Genomic DNA, 7,074 nt, shown 5'->3' with positions numbered 1-7,074 from the left:
TGCTGCAGCTTTTTCACATAGTTGCGATAAAAGTTGTATTTAATTTTTTGTGATTTTACAAATATGGTATTTGTAACTAACAAACTTAAACATAGTAGCATTTAATACAGTATCTAATTTAATTAACATTTACGTTTACCACCAGTGGACATTCAGTACCTTGTATGGCCTGACTATTTCTGTGTCCTTTTCAGCAGTGTTTCCTATTCATTGTTGGGCCGTAAACGCCCACGAGAGGGCCGCCCAAAACTATCTGTTTCTCAGCTGTGGTCCGTACGGGCCACATGTACTCATGTGTAATACACTTTTCCATCACCTGTGACCGTAATTACAATCTGGTCCTTAAAGGGGAACATTATCACCAGACCTATGTAAGCGTCAATATATACCTTGATGTTGCAGAAAAAAGACCACATATTTTTTTAACCGATTTCCGAACTCTAAATGGGTGAATTTTGGCGAATTAAACGCCTTTCTATTATTCGCTCTCGGAGCGATGACGTCACAACGTGACGTCACATCGGGAAGCAATCCGCTATTTTCTCACTTTCGTCGGTGTGTTGTCGGAGGGTGTAACAACACGAACAGGGACGGATTCAAGTTGCACCAGTGGCCCAAAGATGCGAAAGTGGCAAGAAATTGGACGAAATTTGTTCAAAATACGAGGGTGTGGGGAAAGCCGACGAAATGGTCAGTCGTTTGTTCCGCACACTTTACCGACGAAAGCTATGCTACGACAGAGATGGCAACCGTCCCTTATGCCACCGAAGATGATCAAGAGAAGAATATCGACCCTAGCTTTCCTGGCCTGCTGACATCAACTCCAAAACTGGACAGATCAGCTTTCAGGAAAAGAGAGCGGATGAGGGTATGTCTACAGAATATATTAATTGATGAAAACGTTATTCATTACTCGCGGTTTTACGTAAATTATTATACATAAACTGTGTTTACCAATAATTTAGCTTAAAAACATTAATTTTTTTCAATCATTCGTGTACATTCGGGTAGTCTTGTGTAATGCAGTATTTTGTGTCTATTTAGGTATGGTTAACCTGAGTGCTGAAATCGTGGAAAAATATACGTTTTTAGCGGGCCTGAAATGGGCTGTCTGCACTCTCAAAGTGCATGTTGTTGCCAAATGTATTTCATATGCCGTAAACCTAGTTCATAGTTGTTAGTTTCCTTTAATGCCAAACAAACACATACCAATCGTTGGTTAGAAGGCGATCGCCGAATTCGTCCTCGCTTTCTCCCGTGTCGCTGGCTGCCGTGTCGTTTTCATCGGTTTCGCTTGCATACGGTTCACTTCAAACCGATATGGCTCAATAGCTTCAGTTTCTTCTTCAATTTCGTTTTCGCTACCTGCCTCCACACTACAACCATTCGTTTCAATACATGCGTAATCTGTTGAATCGCTTAAGCCGCTGAAATCCGAGTCTGAATCCGAGCTAATGTCGCTATACCTTGCTGTTCTTTCCGCCATGTTTGTTTGTATTGGCTTCACTATGTGATGTCACAGGAAAATGGACGGGTGTATATAACGATGGTTAAAATCAGGCACTTTGAAGCTTTTTTTTCGGGATATTGCGTGATGGGTAAAATTTTTTTTAAAACTTCGAAAAATAAAATAAGCCACTTGGAACTGATTTTTAATGGTTTTAACCCTTCTGAAATTGTGATAATGTTCCCCTTTAACAACAAACAACCTGATCCTTAACACCACTAAGACGAAGGAGCTGATCATGGATTTTCCGGAAGAAAAAAACAATAAACATCCAACCACTGTACATCAATGGGGACTACGTGGAAAGGGTCTCTAACTTCAGGTTCCTGGGGATCTAGATCGAGGAAAACCTGTCGTGGAGTATGAACACCTCAGGGACCATCAAAAAGGCACAGCAGAGACTTTACTTTCTGAGACTCCTCAAAAAGAACAACCTGTCACACAAACTGCTTGTGTCCTTCTATCGCTGCTCAATAGAGAGTGTGCTGACATACTGCATGTGTGTATGGTATGACATACTGCATGTGTGTATGGTATGACATACTGCATGTGTGTATGGTATGACATACTGCATGTGTGTATGGTATGCCAGCTGCACAGCGGCAGAGAGAAATGCACTTCAGAGGGTCATAAAAAGTGTCATGAAGATCACTGGCTGCTCTCTCCCATCCCTAGATGAACTGTACAGTGCCAGGTGCCTCAAAAAAGGCCCAAAACATCATAAGGGACCCATCTCACCCTGGACATAAACTTTTTGAACTGCTGCCCTCGGGCAGGAGATACAGGACAATAAAATGCCGGACAAACCGATTTAAGAACACTTTTTACCCGATAGTGTCGCTGAACACAAGACAATAATGACTGTGCATGTGAGCTGTGTGCTTGCTATTTTTATGTATTTTTATCTATGTTTTTATGTTTTATTATGAATTTGCACTAAATTAGTTTTGCATACAATTTCGTTGTACGATGTACAATGACAATAAAGATATGTTCTATTCTATTCTATTCTATTCTCAAGCAAACAAATCGCAAAAATTCTGACTTAAGTGCACTAATTCAAGAAACATTATCTAATATTAGTTCAAATGTATTTTTACATTTACACTGCATGTAAATGTATTTTTCATCAGTTTTTATGAGTCTCTTCTTTTGCAGTATTATGTATGTCTGTCATCATTTTGTGATTAACACATGTTTTCATTTCATTTGACAAGGTTGTTAATCTGTTAAACCAGGGGTCCCCAAACTTTTTGACTCGAGGGGCCGCATTGGGTTGAAACAATCTGCCCGGGGGCCGGCCTGTGTATGTGTACATGTATATGTATATGTATATGGATATATATATATATATACATATATATATATATATATACATATATATATATATATATATATATATATACATATATATATATACGGTATATATATACATATATATATATATATATATATATATATATATATATATATATATATATATATATATATATATATATATATATATATGTATATATATACAGTATATTCCGAGCGCGATGATGTCACATTATCAATGGAAAAATGCATTTTTAGACAATATGATTTGCCTGAGTTGCTAGGAGACACCAAGAGTAACAAGCGGTAGAAAATGGATTAGAAAGGACATATTTAAAAAAAAATATATATATATATATATATATATATATATATATATATATATATATATATATATATATATATATATATATATTAATCACTCAATCAATCAAAGTGTATTCATATAGCCCTTAATCACAAGTGTCTCAAAGGGCTGCACAAGCCACAACAACATCCTCGGCTCAGATCCCACATCAGGGCAAGAAAAAACTCAACCCAATGGGATACAATGAGAAACCTTGGAGGGGACCGCAGATGTGGAGACCCCCCCCTGGGCGACTGGTGCAATAGACGCCGAGTGGCTCTAGTTAATCGTGTGAGAGTCCAGTCCATAATGGGGCCAGCAGGGGATATATATATTTTTTTTAAACTTTGGACTTCTTGCGGGCTGGATTTTGGACGCTGACAGGCCGGATCCGGCCCGCGGGTCGTAGTTTGGGTACCCTTGTGTTAAACTGTAAGTAGGTTAGATATAATTATTGAATATGATTAAAATCAAGAATTAGATGACCGATTCAGTGTTAATATTTGAGTTGGCGCTGGGCCCCTCTGTAATGAAAAAGTTGGGACCCCGAGGTCAAAAAGGTTAAGAACCCCTGCCTTACAGCAGTGGTCCCCAACCTTTTTGTAGCTGCGGACCGGTCAACGCTTGAAAATTTGTCCCACGGACTGGGGGGTGTATATATATGTGTATATATATATATATATATATATATATATATATATATAACATTTTTAATTTTTAATTTTTTTTTCATAAAGAAATACAATCATGTGTGCTTACGGACAGTATTCCTGCAGACTGTATTGATCTATATTGGTATATAATGTATATATTGTGTTTTGTATGTTGATTTAATAAAAAAAATAAAAAAACATTTTTTTTTTAATTTCTTGTGCGGCCTGGTACCAATCGGTGGCCCGGTGGTTGGGGACCACTGCTTTACAGGACCACAGGATACACTTGCAATAGCACGGCTAACACTCGTGCATGCAGGTGTCAAACTTAAGGCACATCTGGCACATTTTTCTGGAGCCTGCAAAAACCTGTAAATGTGACTCATTAAGGCCTTTCATCATTTCTTTCAATTTTGACAAAAAAAATGGTTTGCATGCAACATGCAGTTCTTTACTATTATTTGATGCACAGCTATTCCAAGCATGTTTTTGTCGTATACCCTTTTTGAAATTACATTTCTTTACCTTTAATATCTGCCTGTCAACTTGACTTCTGATTATAAAGCCATTTTTAAATCAGTCTCTGGGCGTAAAATATAATAATCCAATGAAAGGGGCAACTGAGTACACCTTATGTAGCGATTATACATTTTTATGGTTTGGCAGTTGCAAATGGCCCGTGGAGGGCGGCCGTAACTGCGTCGTGGCCCACCATGAAAATGAGTTTGCCCCCCCTGACTTGTGGCTAGTTTTTATTGATAGGAATATGAATATTATTGGAGCATGTTCTTCCTGCCTGCGTCATAGGTCAAATGAGGTTCCAAAAGGAACCTTTGTGGCCAATTCTATTGCTGCTTTGTTTCGGACGCCAAGTGGGCGGCGCCTATGCCGACGATTATGTGAGGAGGAGGAAAGATGAAGGCACTTGTTTGTCGCCCGTCTCTGTGACAACGACAACGCATGCCCGCCGGGAGGTGGGCGTGGCCCTGGGATTCTTTAGGACTGATGTTTTGAACTGAAAAGGTCAGAGGACCGTAATGTGAATGTGATCTGACCTTTTGTTTTTGTGGAAGTGGACATTCCGAGGCTTGTCCCAATGGCAACTTGACGTGCGGCCATGTCAAGCGTGCCTCTGACGTTGCTACGGTGACGTAACAGTGGTCATCCGGCACAGTCCAGCCTTTCAGACGCTTGGTTAGAACCAGGGGTCCACAAATCCTGCTGCTAAACTCACATGCAGCTTTAAAGGGGAACATTATCACAATTTCAGAATGGTTAAAACCATTAAAAATCAGTTCCCAGTGGCTTAGTATATATTTTTCGAAGTTTTTTTCAAAATTTTATCCATCACGCAATATCCCTAAAGAAAACTTCGAAGTGCCTGATTTTAACCATCGTTATAAACACCCGTCCATTTTCCTGTGACGTCACATAGTGAAGCCAACACAAAAAAACATGGCGGAAAGAACAGCAAGCTATAGCGACATTAGCTCGGATTCAGACTCGGATTTCAGCGGTTTAAGCGATTCAACAGATTACGAATGTATTGAAACGGATGGTTGTAGTGTGGAGGCAGGTAGCGAAAACGAAATTGAAGAAGAAACTGAAGCTATTGAGCCATATCGGTTTGAAGTGAACCGAAACCGACGAAAACGACACGACAGCCAGCAACACGGGAGAAAGCGAGGACGAATTCGGCGATCGCCTTCTAACCAACGATTGGTATGTGTTTGTTTGGCATTAAAGGAAACTAACAACTATGAACTAGGTTTACAGCATATGAAATACATTTGGCAACAACATGCACTTTGAGAGTGCAGACAGCCCAATTTTCATCAATTAATATATTCTGTAGACATACCCTCATCCGCGCTCTTTTCCTGAAAGCTGATCTGTCCAGTTTTGGAGTTGATGTCAGCAGGCCAGGAGAGCTAGGTTCGATAGGGGGTTTAGCTCGCTCGTTTGCGGGAACAAACTGCCGCCATTGCTTGCCGTGCTACCGAGGTCCTTTGTCCCTGAATTGCTCACACACTCCGGCAGATTCAATGGGGGTCTGGCGGCAGATTTCTTTGACTTTATCGTTGGAAATGCATCTGCTTTGAGTGTCGCAGGATATCCACACATTCTTGCCATCTCTGTCGTAGCATAGCTTTCGTCGGTAAAGTGTGCGGAACAAACGTCCAATTTCTTGCCACTTTCGCATCTTTGGGCCACTGGTGCAACTTGAATCCGTCCCTGTTCGTGTTGTTACACCCTCCGACCACACACCGATGAGGCATGATGTCTCCAAGGTACGGAAAACAGTCGAAAAAACGGAAAATAACAGAGCTTATTTGACTCGGTGTTTGAGAAAATGGCGGATTGCTTCCCGATGTGACGTCACAACGTGACGTCATCGCTCCGAGAGCGAATATTAGAAAGGCGTTTAATTCGCCAAAATTCACCCATTTAGAGTTCGGAAATCGGTTAAAAAAAATATATGGTCTTTTTTCTGCAACATCAAGGTATATATTGACACTTACATAGGTCTGGTGATAATGTTCCCCTTCAAGATAAACACCATGAAGCCGAAAAGTCATGTGATATGTCCCCTAATTCCCCCCCCCCCCCCCCCCCCCCAACCCAACCCCATTTCATCATACTGGCCTTGAAGACGTCAAGGTTAGAGTTGTCGTGTTTAACCTTCCTCGCCAATTAGTCTGTGATTATAAACGCAATGGACGTGTTGGCGGCACCCCCGGCATTGGGCGAGGGCTTAATTAAAAGTACTTCCTGTTTGACTCGCTGCTGTTAACGGGCGTTCCCACAGGGCCCAAACAACCTCCTGAGGACGCTTTGATTCAGTTTGGACCAAAGTCTACTCATAACTGCGTCAAGTGTAGGGCTGCAACTAACAACTAATTTGATAATCGATTAATCTGTCGATTATTACTTCGATTAATAATCGGATAAAAGAGACAAAGTACATTTCTATCCTTTCCAGTATTTCATTGAAAAAAACAGCATACTGGCACCATACGTATTTTGATTATTGTTTCTCAGCTGTTTGTAAATGTTGCAGTTTATAAAAAAAAAATAAAAAAAAGTAGACTCTGCGCATGCGCATAGCATAGATCCAACGAATCGATGACTAAATTAATCGCCAACTATTTTTATAATCGATTTAATCGATTAGTTGTTGCAACCCTATGACTATAGGGGCTGCAAGGAAAAAGGACAGCGACCATCCAGGGATCCATATTGATGTGCTA

Source organism: Nerophis lumbriciformis, linkage group LG28 (genome assembly GCF_033978685.3).
Source record: "Nerophis lumbriciformis linkage group LG28, RoL_Nlum_v2.1, whole genome shotgun sequence".
In the NCBI taxonomy this organism is placed as follows: Eukaryota; Metazoa; Chordata; class Actinopteri; order Syngnathiformes; family Syngnathidae; genus Nerophis; species Nerophis lumbriciformis.
Note: the sequence above shows the minus strand (reverse complement) of the source record.